This window comes from Ranitomeya variabilis, chromosome 8 (genome assembly GCF_051348905.1).
Source record: "Ranitomeya variabilis isolate aRanVar5 chromosome 8, aRanVar5.hap1, whole genome shotgun sequence".
NCBI classification, from domain to species: domain Eukaryota; kingdom Metazoa; phylum Chordata; class Amphibia; order Anura; family Dendrobatidae; genus Ranitomeya; species Ranitomeya variabilis.
The window spans coordinates 66,806,232-66,833,240 of record NC_135239.1 but is presented as its reverse complement, the minus strand read 5'-3'; the positions used below and the strand labels follow the sequence as shown (position 1 = coordinate 66,833,240).

Sequence of the window (27,009 nt, the reverse complement as noted above, 5' to 3'; positions counted from 1 at the left end):
TGCTAAAATTTGTTTCATTCCTGTGTTTGTCACTTCCCTCTTAACTCACAGTCATTATTTGTGGGGGGCTACTTTTCCTTTGGGGAATTTCTCTGAGGCAAGGTAGGCTTCTATTTCTGTCTTTAGGGGTAGTTAGCTCTTAGGCTGTGAAGAGGCATCTAGGGAGAGTTAGGCACGCTCCACGGCTATTTCTAGTGTGTGTGATAGGATTAGGGATTGCGGTCAGTAGAGTTACCACCTCCTCAGAGCTTGTCCCAGGTTTTCCGTTTTAACCATCAGGTCATTCTGGGTGCTCCTAACCACCAGGTCCATAACACCTGAGTCTCATCATCAGATGCGTACTGAGGTGTGCTGACCGTAGGCACTGGCCCACCCGCCTCTTCAGATTCAGAGAGACAAAGCAGTTGCGCATCACTGCTCAATTTCTTGAATGCTGCTTGGCTGGCTCCCTCTTTCCAAGCCAAGAGATTCAGAGAACAGAAGTAGAGATGGCTCCTGTCCAGGGCTCTCTGACTGCCTGGGCAATTTGGCAGGTGGTGAAGAGACAGATGGGTGCTCTTCAGTGCTCTGGACCTGAGAGGATGTGGCACTAATTGAAGTCGATGCATTAGCTGCCATCCATCCAACAACAGCTTCAATTTGTTCCTCCCGCAGCAGTGGGGTACGGCGAGCTCCTACAAAGCTGCGCATAAAGGACTGTTCCCTGGTAAAACTGGGGGATGCTGAGTCTCTGGTGCCTGCAGCAGGCACAGAATCCCCATGTCCTCTCCTTGCAGAAACTCCACGCCCACGACCACGTGCCTTACTCCCTGCCTTCTTCATCTTGGTAGACTGATAAAGATAGGCAGAAAAGTACTAAGGGCTGAGTGTGCTTATTCCTGAACAGCTGCTAACAGGTATAAGAAACACTAATTTTATAAAGTGTGGACTAGACTTTAATATGAGCTAATGTGGCCTACACAACTGTAAAGTGGAGTGTTTGGTGAACTTTATTAACTTTTTGTTTTTTTCACAAAAAGATACTGGATGTGCCCAAAGATGTAAAACCGATAGTATCACAAACTTTTTGTAGCTATTACAATGCAGGAAGGTAACCTACAATGCAATAGATGAGACTCCAAAAAATACGCTAATACTAATCTGGCTGGGGCTGCAGGGCACAAGGCTGCAGAAAGGCTCCTCTATCTACTCCTACAGTATATATTGTGCGCACGCAATCTAGCTGGATACGGATGGAAACACACTAATAGGAGAAATCAGGAAAAATGAGCAGCTGCACTAATGCAAAAAAGGACAATTGAACAGTATGAGGCAGTGACGCACGCTGAGCGGACTACAACCAGATGTGGCTGCAGAACAGACTACAGCATGAGCTGCACTCACACACAGAGACCTTGCAGACACCCGTGAACAGCGCTGCAAGGCTTCAGAAAAGCTCCTCTATCTACTCCTATATATTGTGCGCACGCAATCTAGCTGGATACGGATGGAAACACACTAATAGGAGAAATCAGCAAAAATGTGCAGCTGCACAAATGCAAAAAAGGACAATTAAACAGTATGAGGCAGTGACGCACGCTGAGTGGACTACAACCAGATGTGGCTGCAGAACAGACTACAGCGTGAGCTGCACTCACACACAGACACATTGCAGACAGCTGTGAACAGCGCTGCAAGGCAAAAAAAAGCTTCTCACACAGCGGTTGCTAAAGTAGCCTGGGTAAAGCACAATGTAGCAAATCGCTATCTCAAACTGGCCCTCAGTCAGAACAGCAGCGTCCGTCCCTAACTGAATTCACAGCAGAGTGAACCCAAAATGGCAGCAGCGGCTTTTATAGTGCATCATGACATCATTTCAGCAGCCAATCACTGCCATGCCATTAGTTACATGCCTAACATGCATAACAGGATGTGCCCACACTTCTTGGGATTCCTCATTGGCTGAATCAAATCAAACTGGGTCATTGCATTATGGGAACTTCCGATTCCGGTATTCGATACACTAAAAGTATCGGAACTCCAATACCGCGAATATCGGCCGATTCCCGATATTTGCAGTATCGGAATGCTCAACACTATTGATGACATCCAAATGATGTTTGATTTTTACTGACTAATTTGTGCACAAATGGTGCTAAAGATTTGCATCATCCAAAAAGCACCAAACACTCATTGTGGGAACTTTGCCATAGACTAGGGTCACACGAGTATAAAAAAAAATTGGTCCGATTTTCATCCAGAAAAGTGTAATGATTTTTTTCCTCATTTATCATCCGTGTGATGTCCGTATGCAATCCATTTTTTTATTCAGCAGCTATTAATCTTTCACAGGACCATTTACTGTTTCGTATGCTACAGAATTGTAATGTATCTGTAATAATCGGGCGCTATACTGTGGCTCTGAATGGCATCTGATTTTTTCTCTCATCCATCCTATTTCAGAATGAAATCACAAATTCTGTCACTGAAAAAAATCGGTTACCAGCACTGCCCCATTGAATAACGTTAGTGCCATTGTGATATGTTAAACAAAAAGATAGTGCTTATCCAATTTATACGGTGATATGTGAGAGCCCTTAGTGTACGTTCACTCTGCCTTATTTTCCTTCTGGGTACTCTCTGTGAAAAAAATTGAGATCACTCACACCTTTGTTGTTCAATAAGGCTACTCTGATGACTATTTTTTCACCTGGACCAAATGTCCCCATGAAAAAAAATCCCAGTATGCACAAGTCTCTTACATATTTTATAAGATGTGTCTATTCAAGTCTGTGGGTGCGCAGAATTCATACAGATCATCTGTACAGCATCGAATTTTTAATTAAATATTGCAATTCTTTAATATATGGAATGTTATTTCTTCTTATATATTTCAATAACTGCTGATGTACAGTGGGTACAGAAAGTATTCAGACCCCTTTAAAGTTTTCACTCTTTGTTTCATTGCAGCCATTTGATAAATTCAAAAAAGTTATTTTTTCACATTAATGTACACTCTGCACCCCATCTTGACTGAAAAAAACAGAAATGTAGAAATTTTTGCAAATGTATTAAATAAGAAAACTGAAATATCACATGGTCATAAGTATTCAGACCCTTTGCTCAGTATTGAGTAGAAGCACCCTTTTGAGCTAGTACAGCCACGAGTCTTCTTGAGAATGATGCAGCAAGTTTTTCACATCTGGATTTGGGGATCGTCTGCCATTCTTCCTTGCATATTCTCTCCAGTTCAGTCAGGTTGGATGGTACACGTTGGTGGACATACATTTTCAGGTTTCACCAGAGATGCTCAATTGGGTTTAGGTCATGGCTCTGGCTGGGCCAGTCAAGAATGGTTACAGAGTTGTTTTGAAGTCACTCCTTTGTTATTTTAGCTGTGTGCTTAGGGTTATTGTCTTGTTGGAATGTGAACCTTTGGCCAAGTCTGAGGTCCAGAGCACTCTGGAAGAGGTTTTCATCCAGCATATCGCTGTATTGGCCGCATTCATGTTTCCTTCAATGGCAACCAGTCTTCCTGTCCCTGCAGCTGAAAAGCACCCCCATAGCAAGATGCTGCCACCATCATGTTTCACTGTAGGGATTGTATTTGCCAGGTAATGAGCACTGCCTGGTTTTCTCCACACATACCACATAGAATTATCACCAAAATGGTCTCTTTCTCTAATCAGACCAGAGAATCTTATTTCTCATAGTCTGGGAATCCTTCATGTGATTTTTAGCAAAATTTATGTGGACTTTCATATGTCTTGCACTATTGAGAGGCTTCCATCAGGCCACTAAGCCATAAAGGCCCGACTGGTGGAGGGCTGCAGTGATAGTTGACTTTGTGGAATTTTCTCCAGTCTACCTACTGCAGCTCTGGAGCTCAGCTACAGTGATCTTGTGGTTCTTCTTTACCTCTCTCATCAAGGCTCTTTTCCCACGATTGCTCAGTTTGGCTTGACGGCCTGGTCTAGGAAGACTTCTGGTGGTCCAGAACTTCTTCCATTTAAGGATTATAGAAGCCACTGTGCTCTTAGGAACCTTGAGTACTGCAGAAATTCTTGTGTAACATTGGCCAGATCTGTACCTTGCCACAATTCTGTCTCTGAGCTCCTTGGCCAGTTCCTTTGACCTCATGATTCTCATTTGGTCTGAGATGCACTGTGAGCTGTGAGGTCTTATATAGACAGGTGTGCGCCTTTCCAAATCAAGTCCTATCAGTTTAAATAAACACAGCTGGACTCCAATGAAGGAGTAGACCCATCGCAAGGAGGATCACAAGGAAATGGACAACATGTGACTTAAATATGAGTGTCTGAGCAAAGGGTCTGAGTACTTATGACCATGAGATATTTCAGTTTTTCTTTTTTAATAAATATGCAAAAAGTACTACATTTCTGTTTTTTTCAGTCAAGATGGGGTGCAGAGTGTACATTAATTAGAAAAAAAACATTTACCAAATGGCTGCAATGAAACAAAGAGTGAAAAATGTAAAGGGCTCTGAATACTTTCCATACCCACTGTATAAATAAGGGTGCTATATGGATTGCATACAAATGACAATACAGATGAAAATATACACTCATGCATATATACTGTATATGCTCATACAAATGTAGCTTTAGGGTAGTGCTAGATAGAGTGGTTGACCGCATACAGCTGAAATTCTGGCCACAGCGATAGTCAATAGCCACACAACATTGATTCATAGTCATGCAGCCACTGACCTACTGCCAGTGGTCGAAGCGTTGGTTGCTCTATCACCCGACCACCAGCATTACACTGGGTATGTTCAAATGGGTCGAATAAGCAGCGGATTTTCTGGACATAAAAGCTTACATGTGTTACAGCATCAGTGTTGTGATTATTTATATTAGTTTTGAAGTTCATCTTTTGAAATGCAAAAAGTCTGCAGTATAACTGTAGAATTTTCTCAGCAAATACTGCGAATATGCTGTTGCAAATTTTTAGTTTTTTCTACTGCTAAAATTTTTGTAGCAAAAACACACCCCATGTTAAGCCTCACTAAATGGATAACAGATTTCAATGCAAAAGTATTGCAGTGAGTTGTATCTGCTTCCTGTGCATACAATTCCTGTCCCTTAGCAGCATGAAAATGTTTTTTTTTTCTAAATTTCTTAAAATGAAAACTATTTAAAAATATGTAAAAAAAAATACAAAATAATACATCACCATTTTACCATTCATTAATAAAAAATAAACATATTAAGTGTTATGCAGTCTCTAAAAGTCCAAACTTTTGAGCACTAAGAAATAAATAAAAATGCCAATTTTTGTAGCTGATATTTGATTACCTCTCACCAAATCAATGAAACAAAATGCAATCAGAGTGATTATGTACAGTACCCTAAATTGGCAATAATATATACTGCAGTTTATTTCAGAAATTGCAAGATCTTACAGACCTATTGGAAGAAAAATGGTGACTTTTTATAATTTTGTATTTTTTAAAAGCTGTCAAACATAAAAGTTATTTACAATTGGTATCACTGTAACCACACTAACATGCAAAATAAAGCTAGTGGGTAATTTTTTTTTCAGACACTGAACAATGTAAAAACAAGACCCATCAACAGTAGAAGAATTACTTTCCTGTATTCCACCTTACAATTTCCTCCATTTTTCAGCTAGCATTATACAGTAAATTAGGAATAAAGAAAAAACTGCAATTCATCATGAAAATAAACAAGTTATCATATAGCTTTGCTGATGGAAAAATATAAAAGTTATGACTTGGATAAAAAAAAAAAATCAAGGGAAAAAATTAAAAATGCCTGCAGGTGGAAGGGCTTAAAAGACAAAGAAGAAATGAGGAATCCAGCTCAATGAGGTAGTGAAAAAATGCTTTTCTTTATTCACTTGAAAGATGTGTTCAGTAGAGGATAAAAACATCAGCGATTACAAAGAATAAAAAGCGATATCAACGCGTTTCTGGTGATCAAACACCCTTAGTCATGATATCCAATATGTGGCTAGTCTTGCATTTTTATACTAAGATCCGGTGAGCACACCGGTACACTGATTAATTAACATAATTGCTAAACAAGGTGAAAACACAAGAAAGTGAATATGAATACAAATTAAAACAAATACTTTCGCTGGATGAAAGTACAATATGGGCAATATGTTATTCACAGTATTAAATAATTTTTGGATTATATATCCTATTGCATAAAAATAGCAGCAAAAAATATCCTATATATATGGAATTTTGTTTGATGTCATGATTTTATGAACATGGGAAAATACACCATAATTGTTAGCACATACAGTATAGATGCAAATCTAAGGTTATCAGTAGTGTTGAGCATTCCGATACCGCAAGTATCGGGTATCGGCCGATACTTGCGGGTATCGGAATTCCGATACCGAGATCCGATACTTTTGTGGTATCGGGTATCGGTATCGAAACAACATTAATGTAAAAATGTGTAAAAGAGAGAATTAAAATAAAAAATATTGCTATACTCACCTCTCCGACGCAGCCTGCACCTTACCGAGGGAAGCGGCAGCGTTCTTTGTTTAAAATTCGCGCTTTTCTTTCCTTTACGTGAAGTCCCGGCTTGTGATTGGTTGCGTCGCAGTCACATGGGCGACGCAACCAATCACAGCAAGCCATGACGTAATTTCAGGTCCTTAAGGATTTTAAAATTACGTCCCGGCTTTGTGATTGGTTGCGTCGCAGTCACATGGGCGACGCAACCAATCACAAGCCGTGACATCACGGGAGGCTGGACACGCGCGCATTTTAAAATGCGCGCGTGTCCAGCCTCCTGGCTTGTGATTGGTTGACCGCCACGCAACCAATCACAAGCCGGGACGTCACGGGAGGCTGGACAAGCGCGCATTTTAAAATGCGCGCGTGTCCAGTCACGGGAGGCTGGACAAGCGCGCATTTTAAAATGCGCGCGTGTCCAGCCTCCCGTGACGTCACGGCTTGTGATTGGTTGCGTCGCCCATGTGACTGCGACGCAACCAATCACAAAGCCGGGACGTAATTTTAAAATCCTTAAGGGCCTGAAATTACGTCACGGCTTGCTGTGATTGGTTGCGTCGCCCATGTGACTGCGACGCAACCAATCACAAAGCCGGGACGTAATTTTAAAATCCTTAAGGACCTGAAATTACATCACGGCTTGCTGTGATTGGTTGCGTCGCCCATGTGACTGCGACGCAACCAATCACAAAGCCGGGACTTCACGTAAGGAAAGAAAAACGCGAATTTTAAGCAAACAACGCTGCCGGTTCCCTCGGAGAGGTGAATATAGCAATATTTTTTATTTTAATTCTTTCTTTTACACATTAATATGGTTCCCAGGGCCTGAAGGAGAGTTTCCTCTCCTTCAGACCCTGGGAACCATCAGGGATACCGTCCGATACTTGAGTCCCATTGACTTGTATTGGTATCGGGTATCGGTATCGGATTGGATCCGATACTTTGCCGGTATCGGCCGATACTTTCCGATACCGATACTTTCAAGTATCGGACGGTATCGCTCAACACTAGTTATCAGTCAATTTATAAATTAAATCCTCTCAAACGAAAAACAAGAATACTACATGGCTGGGTAATATACTACGTGGCTGGGCAATAGCATATTCTAGAATACCCGATGCGTTAGAATCGGGCCACCATCTAGTTGTATATAATAGTCTAACGAATGCATGCTTATGATAAGAAAAAAAAATTATTGCATTTAATGTTATGATTTTATGAACATGGAAAAATACACCATAATTGTTAGCGCATACAATATAGAAGCTAATACTATCAGTCCGTTCCGTGCTCCGAGTTTCCAAGGATGTCGATCATGGTGAGCTGGACTTTGTTCGATTTTGTTAAAAGACAAAACCTCACACAAAATATGTTTTGACATTTTTTTAAATTATGCTTGACTACTATTTGAGCATGATATCTTTCAATTTTGGATAACGCAACAAATTTCAAGTGTGAAATGCATCAAGTCAAAATTATTGGATGCCAGCTGAATTGAATATCAACTAAAACAGGAATGCAATTTCATGCTCACATAATAGCATGGAACCAAATCCTGTAAATTACACAAGACAACACAAATCATTAACTCACGATATATTTGCTGTCTGCTAGCTGTACAACAGAAAAATAATTGATCTGAGCACTGTCTATCTACTATTACCTATCTATCTGTAAACATATAAATACATACATATATATTTGTCTGGCTATCGATCATATCCAAAAAAAAATTTTTTATACTTACTTAATTTTGTTCTTCTTCTACAGCATGCCTTATTATCGTTTTACATTAATCAAAACAAGTTCCGTCCTCTTGTTTTTACAGCTATGTCTTAACTGAAAGCCTTAAGGGAGGACTTGACTACACAAATTCAACTTGATATTTCGAAATTCACTTTTGATTGCATTCTGAATAAACATCCCATAAAACAATCATCCAATAGTCACAGTGTATAGTCTATAATCTGTAGCTTTCATCTGCATTTGTAGACTTGTAAATGAATATACAGTAGCATATTTTCTTTTACTTATTAAATCAAAAGTCACATGTGGAAAAATATGAATAACATAAGCTGTAGTTCTGACACAACAATTTCCAGTGCGAAGTTGATATTGCTTTTACTGTCATATGTGTCTCTTGGAGAAGGATAATCTTATCAGAGTTAAGAGTCACAGAATTTCTCTTTATCTGATCCCCCAGATCAAGAATATAATGGAAATCTTATAGACAAGTAATAATCAACAAAAAAAAAGATAAAAAAGGAAAAAAATTAGAAATAAATTACTGCATTTATTCATAGTCCCAGCTACAGTGGGGAAAGTATTTAGTCAGCCACTAATTGTGCAAGTTCTCCAACTTGAAAAAGATGAGAGATGCCTGTAATTGACATCCTAGGTAGACCACAACTATGAGAATCAAAATGAGAAAACAAATCCAGAAAATCACCTTGTCTGATTTGGCAAGATTTACCAAGGACTATGTTCTCTCTTGCGAGGTATGTGCCCATTACAAGACTCCTCATGTGGCACCTACGGGTCTTCTACACCCATTACCGGTTCCGTCCCACCTTTGGGGGTCTATATCAATGGACTTTATTGTGGAGCTGCCTACATCAGGGGGCATGAATACAATCATGGTGGTAGTTGATCGCCTGACTAAAGCTGCTCATTTTGTTCCGTGCACCGGCCTCCCCTCAGCTAAAGATACAGTGAACTTGGTTATACAGAATGTCTTTCGGTTGCATGGGGTTCCGGATGAGATCATCTCTGACCGTGGAGTACAGTTCACTTCAAGATTCTGGAAGGGGTTTTGCTCTGCACTCAATATTAATGTCTGTCTCTCTTCTGCTTACCATCCCCAGACAAATGGTCAGACTGAGCGTACCAACCAGACGCTGGAACAATATCTAAGATGCTATGTCAGCCATCTCCAGGATGATTGGTTGGAGTTGTTGCCGTTAGCCGAATTTTCATATAATAATTCTCAGAGCACCTCCACTAAATTTACACCTTTCTTTGCCAATCTGGGTTATCATCCGTGTATTTTACCTAGGTCTCCAATTAATTCTCCTGTCCGACAGTGGAGGAAAGGCTGACTGCGATGAGACAAAATCTGGAGGTTCTGAAGGAATCCCTGACCACAGCTCAAGAACGTTATAAGAGATCGGCTGATAGATTCCGTAAACCTGCACCCATGTTCAAGGTAGGAGATTCCGTGTGGTTAGCAACTAAGAATCTGAAGTTAAACGTTCCTTCACAAAAACTTGGACAGAAAATCATTGGCCCTTTCAAGATCAACGGTATTGTGAGCTTTGTGGCCTGCCGGCTGAAGCTGCCTAGGACAATGAAGATACACCCATTTTTTCATGTATCTTTACTAAAGCCTGTATCTCCTAATACCTTTCAGGGACATGTTGTGCCACCTCCGCAGCCTGTGGTGATTGATGGGCAAGAACAATTTGTGGTGGAGGAAATTATTGATTCGAGGATTCACAGGAATCGGCTCCAGTATCTGATAAGATGGCAGGGATATCCCCCTGAGGAAGACTCTTGGGAACCAGTGGAAAACATCAATGCCCAACAGAAGATTTGTCGTTTTCATCAGAGATTCCCTGAGAAACCAGGTCCAGGATCATCCTCAGGCCGCTTCTAAGGAGGGAGTAATGTCAGGACTCATTTTTTACCTTTCATTTTTTACCTTTTATGCATTACTGCTCTCTTCCAAGATGGCGTCTTTGGTCTCATGTGCACTGTGTCTTCCTGCTATAAAACTCCACCCCAGCCTTCAGTCTGTGCTAGAGTATTCTGCCTTGCATCCAGCTCCTGACCTCTGATTACTCCCTGGCTAAACACCTGCTCCTGTTAACCTGTGTGGTGATCCTGCTACTCTGCTCTGAGTTCCTGCTGCATACACAAGTTTCCAGTAATCCTCCTTCATCTGCTGCTCGTGTTTACTTCATCTGCATTTGCTGGACATGTAAGCTGCTGCTGCTTTGCTATAACCTGAGACTATTAACCAGGCCTCCCTGGTTGAGCTAAGATATGATTTGAACTGCCTATAAGCATATCTATCTGTGTCTGGACTAAGACAAGGATTTATTCGTGTCAAGTATCCTCAAGAATAACTGTGCTTCATAGACTTTCTGCTTGATTGCATTTTGCTCTGAAGTTTCCTATAGACTGCTAAGCTGCGTTTATTATTTGCACCAAGTGTTGTGGACTTGAGTTTCTCTCTGCACCTGTTTGAATCACCGTGTGATAATATAGACTTTACCACTTATAAAACTGTGTCCTGTAGTTGTCTTGTTCCACGCAAAGAGTCTCCTGAGTTATCCCCTATAATTATTACATACTCCTTCTGACTTACGCCGCTCCGAATGAACAACAGCCGGAATACCCCCCAATCAATACAATCGGGGCCAATTTATTTGTCAGCAAACTGTTCAAGAAAAAGAAGATTGCCAATGCGTTTTACAAGAACACTCACCCGTGGAATGGCGAGCAAAAGGAGATGGGGAGTGTAGGAAGATGGACCGGGCTGTTAATACCTCTCTCGTGTTGGTTCCGGAACTATCAGGGCTTCCACCATTGTTGCTGGTGAGGAAAGCTTTCCGACCCAGACAGACCTTTGCACCCGACTGTAGGAGACATGTCAGGGATAAAAGGGTCAGTGCACAGGACAGTGAGACAGTTGTGGGAAGACAGAGCACGCAGCAGGGGAAGGTTTATTCACTCTCAGTGGGGAGATGCAATAGTCCAGGCCTGCGCTGCATCTCACCAGCCGTTGAGCACACTGACTGTGAGGAATGTATATCTGTGTTCCCACTTACCCCAGTCTTTTGGATTCCTTCCCGCACCATTCCGCTTAATACCGCAGAAGCGCGGCCTAAGTCGGACCAGCTGAACCGGGTAGCATCATCCACGCCTTTGCCATTGAACTGAGACGCAGTTCGGCAGTACCTCAGACTACATCACAGCACGGACGTCATCCCAGTAACCCAGTAACCCAGGACCTCACCTCAGAGAGCCAGGATACGCCGCTTCCATCAGGAGACAGTGCATCTGCAGCGCCCCAGAGTCCTGGTCGTTGCAGTAACGTCGCTCTGCCACTAAGGGGAGTGATGTTACGTCTGATTGCACTAAAGGAGTTCACCTGATCAGGTAGCACACACTACACTTCACACTCCGGCCACCAGGGGGGGTGGTTCTATCTAGCAGGCCACTCCTCACACTCTGGTAAAACTGGGGGTTGGACAGGAAGACAGGGAGAAGTAACTGGGGAGAGCTGGAGAGAGGACCTGTCAGGGATGGGATCCTGGCAGACTCCTTAGAGCAGAACAAACCAGTGAGCAACGGGAATACAGTTAAGAGGCATTAGGACCAGAAGGAGTCGTGCTGTTAGACCAAGGCAACATCCTTCTGAGGCGCAACAGTCAGTGGCCGCAACGCCGAGCAAGTAAGAGACTCTAAGCCATACTGCAAACCACGGCCGGACAGCCAATTATAGGTTGGCTGTCTCACACAAATCACCTAAGCAGACAAAGGAGGCAGCTGTGGGAGAGGGGCGACTCTAGGGTCCCGGAAGAACTCCAGGCCTACCCCGTCATACGGGTGCGTCCTACCATACCATCTGGGAGACGGAGAGAACGAACATCAGAGACAGACAGAACCAGTTGTGAGGACTATCCCGGGAGCTCAGCAGGGAAGGACTACAACACACAGGCGCTAGAAGGTAGACACTGATTCCCACCTGTTAAGGGAACTCCTGATGTGCCTTTGGACCGGCCGGTCTCAGGCAGCCCTGTTGACAGCGTATTCCGGACTGAGGACCTTGAGACCTTCAGTAAAGAGGTAAAGAGATTGCACCCCTTTGTCCTTGTGATTGATTGCGTCCTGCACGATAACACCCTCCTATACCTCTACCTACGTTGTACGCCCCTCAGCAGGGTCACGGGCCGGGTCTAGCCACCGTGACTACCCCAGAACAGAGACTCAGAGGCCCGGTACCGGGTACCCCTCGCCCCTGCGGCGGTGGGGGCGCTACAACTTGGCGTCACGAACAGGATCTACTTAATCCTGAAGAATCAGGTCATGTGTGCCTTGGAACTACTGTGATTTACTGTGCTTGGACTGTACTTTATTGCAAGAACTGTGTATTGCCACTTGCCGCCAAGAGTTCCCGCCACGATTTGCCATTGCCGGGCACGGAGGGAGGAGCCTTAGTTTCGTGGGCGGAACCGGCCGAAAGAAGCTCGGAACGAGAAAGCGCGGTAACGTACCAATCCCGGAAGAGGAACTCCGACCCCCAGCAGGTTAGTGGAGGAAGGGCCAGCCATGTCCAAATCGGAAGGAGTGGAGGTGGGGGCCGCAGCCGGGGACGCAGGGGCACCTCCGGGCCCCGCAGTGGGCGAAGCCGCGGCTCTAGTACAACCACCGGTTGCCGCAGAACCCGCTGCCCCCTCAGCCAGTCGGACACTGCCGCTACCACAAAAGCCATAATGCCCTTCTCTATGCCGTACCTGCCTGGAGTGGCCTGGCTCCCACGATACTCTAGGGAGTCACATACCTTCACTGATTTTAAAGAAGGGATCTGCAGCCTGCTCGAGTTTTATCCCTTGACAGAGCCTCAGAAGGTTCATATGATAGTCGGCCAACTCTTTGGGGCGGCTTTGAGAGAAGTGAAGTCCTGGCCCGCTGTGGATAAGGGAACGGCACAGCAGATTTTTGCAAAGCTTAAGGCCACCTTCCCTTCGATACCCGTACTGTTACAGAAATTAAATTGACTTTCTATGGATGCAAACAGAAGCCACAGGATAGCTTACGGGATTATGCCCTTAATCTCCAGGAGGCGATGCGGGCCATTAAGCAGAGTGACCCCGACAGCACGAAAGATGAAGATAAACTTTTGAAGGAGCGGTTCATTGAGGGGCTCCTGTGCAGTTACCAGCGGGGCCAATTGCACTTCCTGGCCATGCAGAATCCAGACTTGACTTTTGCGCAATTCAAAGATAAAGCTATCCAGGCGCTGCAGGAGCGACAACCCAGCCGCGCAGTACCACCCAGGCGTCCCGCTCTCACGTACCACCAGGAGGTGGCGTCGGATGCCCCAGTCGCCGCCGAGGCCGATGCCCAGAGCCTAGAGGACGACTCCCCTGCAGGGCTTCGCCTCCAAATGCAGGAGCTAACCAAGAGCGTTGCTGCGCTGGCCCGGACGGTGCAGTCCCTACAGGAGGCCCCCAAGGAGAAGATTCAGCTGGCCTCCAGACCAGAGGATGTCCCTTGGATGCGACAGAGGAGGATTCCGCCGACCAGAGGCCGGAACGACGACCGCTTCCACCAGGACGGACGACCCATCTGCCGCCGCTGTCACCAGGTGGACCACCTTGCAAGGTACTGTCCTTTAAACAAGCAACCCCTGGGGCAAAGGGCCAACCCCCAGGAGTAGGACGGTCAGGCCCGCAGCATTGGAGAACCAAGTACATTGGAGGACGACCAGTTCTCCCTGTAGTGGTTGATGGAATCCCCTTGAACGCTTTGCTGGACACCGGTTCTCAGGTGACAACTATACCTTATGTGCTTTATAAACGGTATTGGGAGGACACCGATATTACTCGTGGCCCTGACGATGATTTCACCATAATAGCCAGTAATGGTCAGCCATTGCCACAAGTGGGGTATAAGGAGGTCACCATCAAGGTGGGGCAGGTGGAATTGAAAGCCCAAGGGATTGTGATTGTTGATATTGATCGTCGAGAATGTAATCCCATGATGACTCTTGGTACTAATGTTATAGAAAATTGTCTTGCAGAAGTTATTGTTTTGTTGCAACAGGTGGCAGAAACCGCTGGCCACAGTGAGCAACGTGCCCTGCAGAAGGAAATCAGAGCTCTGATGCAGAGACAGCAGGTAGAGCTGACTGGTGGTGAGATTGGTCGTGTCACTGTGAGTGATTCAAACCCCATCGCGATACCCCTCAGGAGTGAAATGTTAATATGGTGTCTGGCAGCCATAGGCCTCAGGGGAAAGAACTACCAGGCCTTGGTAGAACCCGTATATTCAGACAATAGGCCTACTATTCTGACAGCCCGGGGGGTGGTCGACGTTCGCCAGGGGAGGGTGCCTGTACGTGTCCTCAATTGTGGGGAGGAAGAAGTTCACCTCACCAAGTATGCCACGCTCGCCAAATTGTTCACTGTTAATAATAGTATGATACAGACACCTGAACCCTTGGTCCCGTCAAACGTGGCAGAGGACAACGGTTCTGCAGAGCACTCGAAAGACTGGTGTCGGGAATTGCATGTGGGCACTGACTCTACCCCATCCCATCAAAAACAGGGGGCCTACAGGGTGGTACACGAGTACGAGCAGGTATTCAGCAAACACCCCTTAGATTTTGGGCAGGTGAAAGGGATCCAACATCATATCCCCACGGGAGATCACCGACCCATAAAAGATAGATATCGCCCTGTACCCCCAGCTCATTACCAGTGTGCCAAAGACATGTTGCGGGAAATGAAGGAGGCTGGGGTGGTGAGAGACAGCTGTAGCCCCTGGGCAGCTCCGTTAGTCCTTGTTAAAAAGAAAGATGGTACAATGAGGATGTGTGTTGATTACAGGCAGTTGAATCGCATTACACATAAGGACGCATACCCACTGCCCAGGATAGAGGAGTCTCTGGCTGCTTTAAAATCTGCTAACTATTTCTCTACCTTAGATCTCACCAGTGGGTACTGGCAGGTTCCCGTGGCGGAGGCAGACAAAGAGAAGACGGCCTTCACGACACCAATGGGTCTCTGCGAATTCAATTACATGCCCTTCGGATTGTGCAATGCTCCAGGGACGTTCCAGAGGATGATGGAGTGCTGCCCGGGACACATGAACTTTGAAACCGTGCTGCTGTATTTGGATGATGTTATTGTTTTCTCTAAGACCTATGAAGACCATCTGAAGCACCTGGCCAAGGTGTTTGAAGCTCTGTCCAACTTTGGCTTAAAGGTGAAACCGTCCAAGTGTCATCTGCTGAAACCTAAAGTGCAGTACCTGGGCCATGTGGTGAGCGCTGAAGGAGTGGCCCCAGACCCGGACAAGGTCACGGTGATCAAGGACTGGCCAAAGCCCAGTGACCTCCACGAAGTCCGGCAGTTCCTCGGGCTGGTAGGCTATTACCGGAGGTTCATTAAGGACTTCACCAAGAAGGCCGCACCCTTGCAAAACCTGTTGGTGGGCCAACCAAAGAAGACCAAGGGGAGAAACACCCCATTTGATTGGAACGAGGAGCTAGAGGGATCCTTCACTTGTTTGAAGTCGGCACTGACGGGCAAAGAGGTACTGGCCTACCCCGAATACGACCAGCCGTTTGTGCTGTACACGGATGCCAGCAATGTGGGATTGGGAGCCGTGCTGTCCCAGGTCCAGAAAGGCAAAGAGAGGGTGATCGCTTACGCCAGCAGGAAACTCCGTCCCACGGAAAGAAACCCTGACAACTACAGTTCCTTTAAGCTGGAATTCCTTGCCATCGTCTGGGCAAAGACAGAGAGGTTCAAACACTACCTGGCCTCTGCGAAATTCACCATCTTCACGGACAACAATCCGCTAACGCATCTGGATACTGCCAAACTCGGGGCCTTGGAACAGCGGTGGATGGCCCGGCTGTCCAACTACGATTTCACCATCAAGTACCGGGCAGGACACAAGAATGCCAATGCCGATGCCTTGTACCGAATGCCCAATTTGCCAGAAATGGGAGAAGACCCGGAGGCACTTGAAGAGGTGGAGCTGCCTGCCTTCCATCGCCCCAAAGCCACTCAGAACTCTCATCATGTGAAGAACAGGCACAAGAACCAACCGGATGCCACGCTGAATCCCCTGCCCCATCACGGATGGGCGGTAACCCAGGATGGTGACCCCGCGGTCCGTCGGGTGAAAGAGCTCTTGACGCAGGCAGGGTTGCACCCCGGCCCAGATGATCCCCAGGAGACCCAACAGCTGTGGAAGGGGAGAAGCAAACTGTTTATCCATGATGGCAAGCTGTGCCGGAGGAGCATCGACCCACGTACTCATGAATTGGTGTGGCAGATAGTGGTGCCAAGGCGAGATGCACCCATGGTTCTGGGAGCCTACCACGATGGAGCCGGACACTTCGGATGGAGGAAGCTAGAGAGGCTACTCCGAGGGAGGTTCTATTGGATTGGCATGAAGAGAGCCATTGAGAAGTGGTGTCGGGAGTGTGGTCCATGTAGCCTACGCAGGAAGGACCGTGGTAGTCAACGGGCTCCCCTGCGGCCTATCATCACCAAACGGCCGCTCGAACTGGTCGCACTGGATCATGTGAAGCTGACACCTAGCCGGTCAGGCTATATCTACGCTCTTACCATCGTAGATCACTACTCCAGATTTTTGGTGGTCGTACCTGTCAAGGATCTCACGGCCAGGACTGCCGCCAAAGGCTTCCAGCAGTACTTTTGTAGGCCCCATGGCTACCCGGAGAAGGTACTGACCGATCAGGGACCAGCATTCAAAGCAGAAGTGTTTCAAGAGTTCTGCCAACTGTACGGGTGTAAGAAGATCAGAACCACACCGTACCACCCTCAAACCAATGGGATGTGCGAGAAGATGAACCAAGTGGTGATCGAATTATTGAAGACCTTACCCGTAGAGGAACGGAACATGTGGCCGACCAAGTTGCCTGACTTGGTGGATATGTACAACCACATCCCAGTAAATTCCACCAACTGCACTCCAGCGTACCTGATGCGAGGAAGGTCTAGCCAGTTACCTGTTGATCTGGACATGGGGGTCCTAGTCCCCGAAGATACCTCGTCGGATGCAGATTGGGATGCAGAAAGGCAGTGAAGATACCGCCAAGTACAGGAGTGCGTGGAAAGAAGTCTCGCCCAGGCTAGGCAAAAACAAGAAAGGGACTACAACCAGCATGCTCCTGCGATTCCCCTGTCACCTGGTGAGCAAGTACTCAAACGAAAGAGGAGGCTACACAAGCTCGACGACTAATGGGAAGCGGAACCGTATACCATCCTGCCATCCGATTTTGACAACACGAAGGTCTGTCTCGTCAGCAAGGACGGAGGAGAGACCTCAACAGCGATATCCAGGGATCACCTTAAGGTCTGCCCCGATAAGTTGAGAGAGAGGGACACGGCCCCAGGAATCTCCCCACCGGTGGAAAAGGAGAAGATGATCCACACCGTCCTTGGAGACTTTCCCCAGTCCTGGACTCAGATAAATCAGGCCATCGTGGTACCTGTTCTCACGTTTCACCAGCCGGACCCACCAGAAACAATAGTGGTACCAGATCATCCGGTCCTGCTACCTCAACAAGCCCTACCTGAAGATGCCACGCCGACTGTTGAACTGGCGAGTCCTGCCTCTGCTATCAGCGAGCCTGCCGTACCCACTGTTGCTAGTAGCAGCCCTGAGAGCTCTAGCCTGCCCGTGCTACCCAGACTCACTAGAAGTGTAGCTAGGAGGCAGTACACTACACCAGCGGTAGCAAGCATAGTGGGCCCGGCTAGGCCAGTAGCAACCCCTGCGCTGCGCAGGTCCACGCGCAGCACTCAGAATCAAACTCCCCTCCACTACAAAACTTGGAGGTATTAATAAGGGCTGCTATGTAGTTGAAATTGTTTGTGTACATATCTTTTGTTACAGGTTGTAAAATGGACAATAGAGTAATGGACGGTGAATTGCTCAAAAACTTTCAAAAGGGGGACCCCTTTGTTTACCCGGGGTCCCCGCTGTTTCAACCACTGAACTAAGAGTCATAAACTGTGCATGACCTAACTTTTGCAACGTTCAAGAGTCCTCACCTCCCATAAAGGGAAGCTCTGTTATGTTGGATTGTTTACAATATTTCAAAATGTGGTGTGTTTTCTGTTAACATGTGTTGTTGTTTTTTGTTTTTCCCAGTCCGGGAGTACTGGATTTAACCGGGGGGGAGTGCAGCGCCCCAGAGTCCTGGTCGTTGCAGTAACGTCGCTCTGCCACTAAGGTGAGTGATGTTACGTCTGATTGCACTAAAGGAGTTCACCTGATCAGGTAACACACACTACACTTCACACTCCGGCCACCAGGGGGGGTGGTTCTATCTAGTAGGCCACTCCTCACACTCTGGTAAAACTGGGGGTTGGACAGGAAGACAGGGAGAAGTAACTGGGGAGAGATGGAGAGAGGACCTGTCAGGGATGGGATCCTGGCAGACTCCTTAGAGCAGAACAAACCAGTGAGCAACGGGAATACAGTTAAGAGGCATTAGGACCAGAAGGAGTCGTGCTGTTAGACCAAGGCAGCATCCTTCTGAGGCGCAACAGTCGGTGGCCGGAACGCCGAGCAAGTAAGAGACTCTAAGCCATACTGCAAACCACGGCCGGACAGCCAATTATAGGTTGGCTGTCTCACACAAATCACCTAAGCAGACAACGGAGGCAGCTGTGGGAGAGGGGCGACTCTAGGGTCCCGGAAGAACTCCAGGCCTACCCCGTCATACGGGTGCATCCTACCATACCATCTGGGGGACGGAGAGAACGAACATCAGAGACAGACAGAACCAGTTGTGAGGACTATCCCGGGAGCTCAGCAGGGAAGGACTACAACACACAGGCGCTAGAAGGTAGACACTGATTCCCACCTGTTAAGGGAACTCCTGATGTGCCTTTGGACCGGCCGGTCTCAGGCAGCCCTGTTGACAGCGTATTCCGGACTGAGGACCTTGAGACCTTCAGTAAAGAGGTAAAGAGACTGCACCCCTGTGTCCTTGTGATTGATTGCGTCCTGCACGATAACACCCTCCTATACCTCTACCTACATTGTACGCCCCTCAGCAGGGTCACGGGCCGGGTCTAGCCACCGTGACTACCCCAGAACAGAGACTCAGAGGCCCGGTACCGGGTACCCCTCGGCCCTGCGGCGGTGGGGGCGCTACACATCAACTTTCTTCAGGAGCAGGCCAGAGACTTTGAGTCACTTACGGTGCCACCGTGGGATTTCAAGCTTCGACAGGCCGGAAACCATCAGACTGATAAGTGTACCTGTTTCATAACCGTTTGTTCTTACCCTCACATAATATCCTGTTTAACTCCTCTCTTAACCCTTTCTCTCCCTGCATTGAGTATCCCCTGTAATAAACACTTTAACTCTTGCTCTACCTCCGGCTTGTTGCTGCATCTTGCGTCCCTGCTATTCTTACAACAGCATAGTGGATGGGATTTCAAGAAATCTCATGTTCACTATGCGTGCATAAGGGCCTGTGGCTCACCTGTGGAGATGGACATGAGGCGCATCTTTCCAGACCACAGCATGTCTATTTATCTTGAAGAGATGCGAGTCTCCGCAAGATAAATCTCACCCATACAATTATTGGGCCCGGCGATTCTGCACGGTTCAATGAACACATGCGGAATCACCTGCGTTCAAAAGCTGGCAGTGCTTTGGACGCAGCAGACATGTGCTGCATCCAAAGTGCTGCCAATTAATGACCGTGTTCACATACCCTTAATGATCCCCTATATTTCTTGTTTGTTACATGTGCTTCTGTTTTGGGGAGTGGAGTTCACTCCAGCATAGATGACTGTGCTCTAAGGTCCAAAGCTTTTAGTGCTGCAATATAAGAGATTTCTTTCATTGTTCTTATTGACATTTTTGTAGTAATTTTTGTAGGTTTCACCTATCGGACCGGACCGCCCCACAGGTGAATATAATAAAAGTTAATTTTCTTCTCTTACATGTTGGATCGGGGGCTTATACACAACATTATAGAATGCTGTATATAAGTCCTGAAAAGGCATGTCCGTAACTCCTATCGGCCAAACCTGGTGACAGGTTCCTTTTTGAAAATAGCCCCAAAACAAGGTGAAAAGTGCAACGTGCAAAGCATGTATTTCTTTATATACATTTAGAGGGTTAGCGAAAACAGAGGGGCAGTTAGTAGGAGGGAATAAGAAGAACTAACACTATACTCCCCTGTTTACAACAGTGATACAATTGATAGTTCCTTATTGTCTCTATGTGAGTATCGGCTTAATCTGACAAAAATAAAATGCAGTCAGCATAGAAGACACATAAAAGTCGATTATAGCTCTATATAAGGTCTCATCTGGAAGAATAATAAAGGTAATGTATAACTAAATTGCCTAGAGAAATAACAAAGATCAAACCTGCAATACATGTGGGCAGGTGATCAGCTATTACATCTGATTATGGCTATATCATGCTTAGGAATTATATGCCACAGTCCGTGAAAAACCATTCACACTAAGCCGATGTGAGGAAGGGGTGCGCTAGCCCTAAGTATTACCCCTGCTGCACACCTACCTATTTGCGAAGGTTGGCACCCTAAGATGGCGAGATAAGGCGCCCCCGCTCGTGCGTCAGCTGCCCCTAAGCTCCTACCAAATACCCGTGTGCAGACGTATAGTCAGAAAAAGGGAGCCAGTCTGAGCTGTATCTGCTAATGACAGTCCTTAGGACCATAAAATAAGATATTAGATAAAGCAAGGGAATAAAAATTGGGGTAAGAAGGAGGGTAGGGGTTTGTAAGATAAAGTGACAGAATGGAGTGCAGACACACCTTTATTCACACTGCAATAAACAGTCGATGCAGATTGCAATGGAACAAAGTAATCATGATATACAAATAATATTAAATTTTCCCACTGACTGGCGCCATACATATAGGACAAGAAAAATAACACTGCTCGTGAACGCTAAACAATGAGCACTATGCAAACCAGGAGCAAAGCATGGACAGATAGGTCACATCGCCTACCCTAGGCGAGGAGGCCTGATAACAGACATTCAAATTTGATCAGAGAATGACTTATCAGTTTAGATGTGTTGCATCAGGCTAGATAGATGGTGCCAAATTCAATCTCGATGTGTTTCCCCAAGGGCTGCGTTCATCAGGAGATGCAAAGATATGGTGCATTACAGAGAATCAGTGTCCTTAGGATGAGGCTGTTGCAACAGCGAATATCTTTGCATCTCCTGATGAACCCAGCCATGGGGTAAACACATCAAGATTGAATTTGGCACCATCTATCTAGCCTGAAGCAACACATCTAAACTCATAAATCATTCTCTGATCTAATTTGAACGTCTGTTATCGGCCTCGCCTAGGGTAGGCCATGTGACCTATCTGTCTATGCTTTGCTCCTGGTTTGCATAGTGCTCATTGTTCATCATTCACGTGCATTGTTATTTTTATTTTCCTTTATGTATAATGCCAGTGGGAAAGTTTAATATTATTTGTATATCATGTTTACTTTGTTTGTTCTATTGCAATCTGCATTGACTGTTTATTGCAATAAACAGTGTTTATAAAGGTGTGTCTGTACTCCATTCTGTCACTTTATCATACAAACCCCTACCCTCCTTCTTACCCCAATTTTTATTCCCTTGTTTTATCTAATACCTTTTTTCATGGTCCTAAGGACTGATATTAGCAGATACAGCTCAGACTGGCCCTCTTTTTCTTTAAACCAAAAAATAGGAGTAAAAAATAACCTATCAATTATATAATCAAAATCTTGTTCAAGTAGACAACCTAATCTTCAAACCAAAAAAAAACTGCTTGAACACCTAAATCCATATTAACCACATAATACACAAATTAATCTTCATATAAAACACAATTTTATTAAAGACACCAATCCAAATTTACACAATACATGATAAAAACATATAACAAAATTAAAAACACACAAGGGGAGCAGGGCACCAATCGTAGTACAAATATAATTAATGGTAGAAAAAGGTAAAATTCACTCCATAATCAATAAAGTGCTTTATAAGTAGCAAATCCAGATGATACTGGTAAGCAAAGAGGAGTACTCAGTACTTAATAGTTTATAATCTGTTAATCAATAAGGTGTCATAGACATAATAAATCCAAATAATTCATATTAGATCCAGATGGTGCTGGTAAGCAAAAAGGAGTGCTCAGTGCTCAAAAATTTATAATCTATTAATCAATAAGGTGCCATATACATAATAAATCCAGATAATACTGGTGAGCAAAAAAAGCGCTCAGTGCACACATAGTAAAATGTACATATATGCCCATAAATATTGTAAAGTGCCAAAGTGCAAACAGTAATCAATAACCTTGTCCATAAAGAGTAATAATAAGGCATATATCTGCATATACTAACTGGAATTCATCTTAAGCGTGGTGCCACTGCTACCCCCCACTCCAACGGGCGTTTCACAAGTTGCTTCGTCAGGGAGTGAGCCCACTTTTTCTGACTATGTCTGCACAAGGGTATTTGGTAAGAGCTTAGGGGCAGCCGACGCACGAGCGGGGGCGCCATATCTCGCCAGCTTAGGGTGCCAAACATCGGCTTAGTGTGAATGTTTTTTTCGCTGACTGTGGCACATTTTCCCTAAGCATGGTATAGCAATAATAAGATGTACAGTAATAGCTGATTACCTGTCCACAGGTATTGCAGGTTTGATCTTTGTTATTTCTCCAGGCAATTTAGTTATACATTACCTTTATTATTCTTCCAGATGCGGCCTTATATAGGGCTATAATAGACTTTTATGTGTCTTCTACTCTGTCTGCATGTTTTTTGTCAGATTAAGCTGACACTCACATAGAGAACGTAAGGTGCTATCAGTTGCATCAATGTTGTGGACAAGGGAGTATAGTGTTAGTTCTTCATATATGCTACTAGCCTGCCCCCTGTTTTCGGTAGCCCTCTATATGTATTGTGAGGCAGTGACTCATGTCACAGGTAGGGGTCGCTGTGTGTTCTCCCCAGGTTGTGCATGGAGACTGATGGAGTCCATAGGTGTGCATGGGAGTCACGGATTTCCGGTACGGATTTTCGATTTGGCTGAATGCCACGGGTTTGTTTGTTAAAAAGCCTGCAGTAAGGGGTATGGGTGTGTCAGGTGTAATATCAGTGTCAGTCTGGTGTGTGCTCTTGTGCAGGGCCGAGGCCTGCAGAGCGATGGCTGTGTGTGTGTGAAGCAGCACAGGCCAGCGGAGCCAGCAGCTATGGCAACTGAATAGCCTGACACCCACAGCATATACAGCAATGCAAGTCGCCCATGGTAACTGGTCTCGGATGTGGACAGTCCTGTGCCCAAAGGTATACCGGAGGTAGATGTCCTGTGCCCAAAAGAAGACTGGCATGTGTAACGATTGCAAACAGGTGGATATGGTGCCCGCCTGCTATCTAGGGGATATCCTGGGCTGTGTACAGCTGTGTGAGTAGAGAGACTGTGATACAGCAATGCAGGATACCCACGTGAAGTAGTCAGAAGAGGACTGGCGTGTGTAGTGTTTGCAACATGTAAAGCTGTGTGCTTGGAGACTGTAATATGGCGTGCGGTCGCCCAGGGAAACAGGACAAGGGAAGTCTGGCCTCTTTAGGGACTGCAATCTAAAGCCGCATGATGTATAGTGCTATGAAACGGGCACTGTGTATTTAACTTTGATGTCATGTACTGTAAAAAACTATGCACCTTTATGTGTGAAGTAACACAGTAAAGAGACTTTTGTGTTTGAACTTTGTGGGTCACTGCCTCTTCATTGCGAACGGTGCTTCTGCAGCATTACAGTACATATAAAAATACCTGCTTTGAACGTTGCACTTTTCACCTTGTTTTGGGTCTATTTTTAAACTTTACTTATTAAAAGTTATATTTTATAAGGATTGATCATCAATAAGCCACTTTGAAACACCCTTTCGAAAAATCTGTTTCTTGTAAGCCCCTTACATCAGATTTGATAGACTACTTTGGATCGGCATGGGATTCATCTCTTTAATAAAATGGTTCCAAACCAGCCAACAGAAAACCAACACCATAAAACAGATCCTTTTGGGATGTGAAGGTCCGTGGATATTGGTTACTTCCTTATCTAAAAATAATGGCTTGCAGCCACCCCAGGAAAGCAAACATTCACACTCTCATGGTGCAGTAGGCAGTGAAATAATAGTGAGGGGGAATCTATTTTTGAGGCAACAAAACAACCCTGACGCTAACATATTTTAAACACCATCCCCCGTTGATCATTTTATTAACCAAATAGATCCTATGTTGGTCCAACATAGTCCATCAAATACAGTATAAAGCTCTGGCAAAAATTAAGAGACCACCACATCAAAACCCTGTCATGGTCCGCCCAATCTCCAGACCTGAACCCCATTGAAAACCTCTGAAATGTAATCAAGAGTATGATGGATAGTCACATGCCATCAAATAAAGAAGAACTGCTTACGTTTTTGCGCCAGAAGCAGTGTGAAAGACTGGTGGAAAGCATGCCAAGACGAGTGAAAGCTGTGATTAAAAATTATGGTTATTCCACAGAATATTGATTTCTGAACTCTTCCTGAGTTAAAACATCAGTATTGTTGTTTCTAAATGATAATGAACTTTTTTCTCTGCATTATTTCAGGTCTGAAAGCACTGTTTAGTTTTTTTTAATTTTGACCATTTTTCTTTATCAGAAAAATAATACAAAAATGATTGCTTGGAAATTCGGAGACATGTTGTCAGAAGTGATCAGCGAATATACTCGTTGCTCGGGTTTTCCCGAGCACGCTCGGGTGATCTCCGAGTATTTATGACTGCTCGGAGATTTAGTTTTCCTTGCCCTAGCTGGATGATTTACGGCTGCTAGCCAGGCTGAGTACATGTGGGGGTTGCCTGGTTGCTAGGGAATCCCCACATGTAATCAAGCTGTCTAGTAGCCGCAAATTATCTAGCTAAGGCAAGGAAAACTAAATCTCCAAGCAGTCATAAATATTCGGAGATCACCCGAGCGTGCTCAGGAAAACTCGAGCAACAAGTATATTCGCTCATCACTAGTTGTCAATAGTTTATAGACTGAAAGAACAATTTACATTTTACTCAAAAATATACCTAGAAAGAGAAAAATCAGACAAACTGAACATTTTGCAGTGGTCTCTTAATTTTTTCCAGAGCTGTATAGTCCAAATAGTGATAAAAAAAATGAAAGAAATCTATCATTTTTAGTTTTGCAATCTTTATCTTATTGTACAGAGTGTGTCCTCCTTTTTGTTGCAGAACTTAGACTTTCTTATTAATATAGTAAATGGATGGTAGGCCCCAAGCATAATATTCTCTGGTGGGCTTTGTGTTCTCCAGTCCGACACTGCCAATGAATGCCAGCAACAGGCTGGCTTTCACAGGAGAATTTTCATGACAAACACCGAGGTCTTCAGCAGACCTCTGACTGTCATGGCAGCACATTGGCATCCCGCGATCATGTCACGGACTCGTAGTTTGGCATGCGGAATGAAGCCCTCCCATGTCGGCACATATTAAATACCGCTGTCAGTCTATTTCTCTCAGCACTTTTAACTTTAGAGACTGAGGGAGAGAAGGATTTATTTTTCACCATTTTATACCAACATATACTTTTCAAACAGGGTGAAAATGACATCTTCTGCAAAAACAGTGATAAGAAAGAAAAAGCTTTACTATCTATCGATTTGAATTACTAATTTACTAGAGAGGAGAATATGCCAGCTCAAAGAAAGCTACTGCTAAGTTAATAACCAAACATTCATAACAAATGGAAAGTGTCTTACTTGTCCTGTTGCTCTTCTCCTGGAATCTGGACTATCTGTAGAAGTATGATACTTCTTTCCGTCTAGGACTATAAGAATCAGTAACTACTGTGATATGGTCGGAAATAAACAAAGAGCAGTTGACAGTCCTCTCCTTGTTGTGAAGCAAAAGAGATCAAAGGTCTGATCCAGAGAGAGAGATTGCACCGACACTGGTATCCATATCTTACAAAACGTTGAAAGACTAGAAAGAGGGATACACATCGCATAGCCCGCAGAAGCAATATCTATTTTGCACTAAAATTAGCAAACAGTAAGATATCTAGTACAATCACCTCACCAGATGACAGAAATACAGTCATGACTGAAAGTGTTGGTACAGTTGAAATTGTTCCAGAAAATGAAGCATTTCATCCTGAAAATTATTGCGATTACACGTTTTGCTATACACATATTTATTTCCTTTGTGTGTATGGGAACAACACACAAAAAAAAGAGAAAAGGGGCAAATTTGACATAATTTCATGCAAAACCTCAAAAATGGGCCAGACAAAATCTTGGCTCCCCCTGCTTTATATTTGCTTGCATACCCTTTGAAATAAATAAGTTAACCCCTTAGTGACGGAGCCAAATTTTTGAAATCTGACCAGTGTCACTTTATGTGGTAATAACTCTGCAACGCTTCAACAAATCCCGGTGATTTTGAGATTGTTTTTTCGTGACATATTATACTTTATGATAATGGTAAATTTAGGTCAATATGTTTTGTGTTTATTTATAAAAAAAATATCAAAAATTTGAGAAAAATGTTAAAAAATTAGCGATTTTCAAAATTTGAATGATTATCCCTTTAATCCAGATGGTCACACCACAGCAAACCATTAATAAATAACATTTCCCACATGTTGGCTTTATATCACCACCATTTGTAAAATGTTCTTTTATTTTGTTAGC

The 27,009-nt window shown here is 44.7% G+C and overlaps 1 protein-coding gene across 2 annotated transcripts in view; it reads right to left on the bottom strand.

Moving 5' to 3' along the window:
* Positions 1-26,207, bottom strand: part of LOC143787567 (flavin-containing monooxygenase 3-like) — a 201,938-nt gene extending 175,731 nt beyond the window's left edge. The window contains exon 1 of one of the 2 annotated variants that reach the window (XM_077276427.1): positions 26,077-26,207. The gene's annotated coding sequence lies outside the window, so the exon portion shown is untranslated. Of the gene's footprint in view, positions 1-8,246; positions 8,374-26,076 lie in introns of those variants that run through there. The other variant, XM_077276428.1, reaches the window with a different exon arrangement.
* Positions 26,208-27,009: the final 802 nt, after the last annotated feature.